The 4,708-nt window shown below is 35.6% G+C and overlaps 1 non-coding gene across 1 annotated transcript; it reads left to right on the top strand.

Annotated features, from left to right (window-relative positions):
• The first annotated feature begins 3,953 nt into the window (after positions 1 to 3,953).
• Positions 3,954 to 4,059, top strand: LOC123289977 (U6 spliceosomal RNA). Its single transcript, XR_006534260.1, has one exon. It is a non-coding gene; the product is annotated as a U6 spliceosomal RNA (small nuclear RNA).
• The last annotated feature ends 649 nt before the right edge of the window (positions 4,060 to 4,708 follow it).

The following is a 4,708-nucleotide window of genomic DNA, read 5'->3' as shown; positions in this document are numbered from 1 at the left end:
CTCCACAGACAATTTTTTTCTTTCTTCTTCTCTTTCTTGTATTTCTTACTTCTTTTTTCCACTTCTCTCCCTTTTTCTATCTTCTAAATTTTTTTCCATTTTCTTAACTCTTTAAGTCATAGCTCTGAAAATTAGACTAAAGACATTGCTGCTTATGTAAGAGATTGTATAAATAGACACAGTATACCTAAATGAAAATAATTCTACTGCTCTCATCCTAAAACATACATGGAGCAAACCAAAAGAACTCAATAAATTTCTAATGTATATTCCCTCATATTTGCTTAATATATCTTAATTTCATTTTCATAAAGATTATTATCAATAAAGTATAACTCTATTTCATGTCCCAACAGGCCCACAGAATATTATCATAACAATAAGGACAATTATTTAATGGACAGTGTGTGCCAGGATACTGTACTAAATGTAGTTGTCAGGATCAACTAGGTTCTGCTGCAGTAACAAATAAATCCTGAAATATCAGGGATTTAGTACTATAAAAATCTATTTCTCATTTATGAAAAATTCAATGCAGCTAGGCAGGGATTTCCTTTCATTTCCTGATGTCTGCCTTCAGCGGTTTCTAGGATTGCCAAGCCAGGGTGGGAAAGAGATGGATGAGAAGAAGAAACACACTAACTCTTAAATGCCTCAGACTGGAGGTGACATATTGTTTCCTCTCACATTCCCTTTTGCCAGAACACTGCCTCATGGTCACACGTTAACTCTGAATTAGGCTTGTGAATGTTGTCATCCTGTCTGCCCAGAAAGTGAAAATGGTCAACTGAACAATTAGAATTATCTTCACTAAATGAATAAAATATGTTATCCTTTTAATCCATGCATATTCCTACAAACTTTCTCTCATGACTACTAATTACAAGCAATCTCAGACTTTTATTCCAAAATTAGGACTACTTTCTCTACCTGTCACCAACTGAATAATCATGGGATTAACAAAGTTTTAAAACATAATGTGTTCTCAAAACCAGATTAACTAACTGGCCATCATTATGTGACCCAAGTACACTTAGCCCCACTCCAATATTTTCTCACAGACAAGAACTTTAGGAAACCCCTTTCCTCAGTGGAGGGCCGCCACAGCCAGAATTGGAAAGGTTATGATGTTCACAGGTTCATTAGCCTTAACCATCCCATGGAAATAGGAATAAAGGGAAAGCTTCTAGCAGTCAGTATTAGGATAATAATTGTAAGTGTAACATGAGGGCTTTCATAAAGATGAACATTTAGAAAGGAAAATGAGAAGACAGGAATGAGTAGAGAGAGACAAAAAAAGATTGGTGATAGCAAAAGAAAAGATGTTAACAGATTTACTGAGCTGAAAAAGAGCAGAGAGACCCTCACCATCTCTTACAATACAGAAGCTTGGAGAAGACTTTTCACTCTCTCATTTCTCTCTCTCTCCTCTCGTCTTGTCTTTTATCTTGCTCTGTTAATTGTTTTCTCTTTTCTGGCATTGGTCTTATTCCCAATTACACAGAAATATTGAAAGATCCTCTTGCTTTTATAAAGCTTAAAAGGATAAATTTAGTCATCATGTTTTGGAAACTTGCTAGATTAATCTTTGTTAAGAGGTTAAAATAAACAAACAAAAAAATTCAAGAGTCTCCCTAATTCCTGCTTCCTCTCTCATTCTTCCACTCTGACCTCCTTTCTTTCAGACACTCTCCCTTTGTCACCTCCACAAAAGCAATTGAAGAAGCATCAGTTAATGACCTTCCCATAGTGTGAAGGAGGAAACTACAAGCCCTTTAAATGAGCCTCAAAAGAAAATCGGGTTCCAGCAGGCATGTGAGAGCTGCTGCACCCTGAACGCCTGTCACACCTATATATCTCACTATTTTTAGTGACAACATCCAAAGTAATTTCAGCAGTTGATAAAAACCAAATGACTTCCCACAACATTATCATTAGAGCATTTTATGCTTCCATAAAAGAGGCACTAATTACCACAGGAAATCAGAGACTTTATATTTTTCTCTCTAAATGACAAAAAACATTGTAAGCTCTATAGTTAGTATCATTTTGTCATGAGGTTTTTTTAGATTTAAATATAGGCCATTTCCAAGCTCATTTTGCAAAGCTCATGTTTGAAGAATCATGAATGACATATTTACACTGTAAGCATTTCTTAAAAATAGATATAGGGATTTATTTCAGTCCCAAAACAAAAATGTTCCTTTGTGCTAAACAATCATCAGAGAGATTTTCATATCCCAGGCTCTAATTTTCCACTTGATTCCTTATCAGCAACAATGGAGTTTTCCTGCAAATGGAAAGGATTTTAACATGGCAGCCTCCAGTGGTACTGCTACAAAAGTTGTCTTCCTACTGCAGGCACTAAACCCGTATAGAAGAGGAGGAGAGAGTTTTATCTTATTAGAGAACTACAAATTGTTGCCTTGAGATCCTGGTACTTCTGGGGTAGAATAAAATCAAGTTTAAATGTTTTAAAGAGTCCTTTTGCTATACTATAGTTTAAAGGTAAAAAATCTGTAAAGTCCTTCACATGAGAACCCTTCTAATGAGATCAAAAGGAAAACAAATTGAGCACCACATCCATCCCATCCACGTTAACTATAATGCTGGCTGAACTCCAAGGTGTGTTGAATCATGGGCTGAATACAATCATGCTTTGAATACAGTCTGTTGTTTCTTCCAGTGTTTAATCCTATTGTAGGCAACTTCAAATCCATTTTTCTATTTCAAAGCCAAGCCACAACTTGTCAAGTTCTTATGTTTTATCAGAGAGCTATGTTACCAGTGGGTATTCAATGAATACTAGTACAGCAATAATAATTGTGTGCTGCATTTGTGAAGAAGTTCAACAAATGTAACACAATTCTAAGTGAAAATACGTTCTCCTATATTTCTAACGTAAAGAAATAGAACTCTGAGTTTAAAGTCATTAAGTAGCCACTTAATATCATATTATCAGTAATGATTGACACAGGACTTGACATAATTTTCTTACCCAGAGTCCAGGAGTAAAATAGAAAAAAAAAGTAAAAAATAAACCCTTGGCGTTAAAAATTTAAATCTTAGTTACAATAGTATTGTAAGGTGTAGTCTTTATAAAAGTGTGCTACCCAACTTTAGCAGTCTTGAAAAGAAATGGAGGCGTTTAGAAAACAGCTCTTCTGCTTCTCTCATTAGAAAGAATCCACATGTTATTTTGAAATTTATATCTCAGATCCTTTCCTCTAATATTCCTTAAGGAAGTAAAACAGGGAAAACTAAGAAGTATCATGCATTCGTTAAATGACAAATATATGTCAAGCACTGTGCTCTGTGCTTAGAATTCAAATATGAAAGCATTCTCCTTGCCTTTAAGGAGTGTGTTTTGGGAGTAAGCAGAAAAATATACACACAATTCCAATCAACATAATAACTATTATAAAGTCGGTATATAAGAAATGTAAAAGAACCTAAATACTTCTGTCTTAAAGCTCCCACTTGTCCTCTCTCCTAACAGCTTATTTATACTGATTTTGAAGATGTGGAGATTACAACAAAGGATATAACATTCCTATGAATTATTTTTCTTTTTTTCAAACCAGGCATGAGATTTAAACAAGGGAAGATTCTGGGAGAAAACCAAAATGAAAGTGTCTATATCCCATTCCGTGAAATTATGTTGCCTATCTCTTCTATTTGGCATTGAATTAAAGAAAAATAGAAGAATTAGCAGGGACTATACATTGGGTTTTGTAGGTTGTGCACTCTACAAAACTACCTGGCAAAATGAGTACGCAAAGGTAAGATCCAGCCTACATTCCACGTGCAGAACCTAGCACCTTGGCATTGGACCTTGGCCACTGGGTCTGTCGATTTTGGATGGGTTTCTTACAGATGAATGACAGCACTGAGTTTTAGGGTGCCCATTACCGGGCATGCTGTCAGAAGTCTGCCCTGATAAAAGATCCCCAGTGCTCTCTTCAGCAGTACATACACTAAAATGGGAATGATACAGAGACATTAGCATGGCCCCTGCACAAGGATGACACCCAAACTTGTGAAGCGTTCCATATTTTTATATCCTGTGTTCATGGATTGGAAAAATTAATATAATTAAAATGGCAATACTACCCAAAGCCATCTCTAGATTTAACACATTCCCCATCAAAATACCAAAGGCATCCTTCACAGAAATAAAAGAAACAATCTTAAAATTTGTTTGGAACTGCGAAAGATTCCAAATAGCCAAAGGAATCCTGAGAAAAAAGAACAAGGCTGGAGGTATCACACTTCCTTGTTTCAAACTATACTACAAAGCCATAGTGATAAAAACACTGTGGTACTGGCATAAAAATAGACATTTAGACCAATGGAACAGAATAGGGAGCCCAGAATTAAATCCTGGCATATACAGCCCACTAAGATTTGACAAGGGAGCAAAGAACACCCAAAGGGGAAATGATAGTCTCTTCAATAAATGGTGCTGGGGAAACTGGAGAAACACATGCAGAACAATGAAATTGGACCCATATCTGGCATCACTCACAAAAATTAACTCAAAATAGATCAAAGACTTAGACATAAGAACTGATACCATAAATTCTAGAAGAAAATATAGGGAAGAAGCTCATTGATATTGGTCTTGACAATGATTTTTTGGACATGACATCACAACCACAAACGATAACAGTGAAAATCAACAAATGGGACTTCACCAAAATCAAAA

The sequence above is a fragment of the Equus asinus genome, chromosome 9 (assembly GCF_041296235.1).
Source record: "Equus asinus isolate D_3611 breed Donkey chromosome 9, EquAss-T2T_v2, whole genome shotgun sequence".
In the NCBI taxonomy this organism is placed as follows: Eukaryota; Metazoa; Chordata; class Mammalia; order Perissodactyla; family Equidae; genus Equus; species Equus asinus.
The sequence above is the reverse complement of the archived record's forward strand: the minus strand, read 5'-3'. Positions and strand labels throughout refer to the sequence as shown.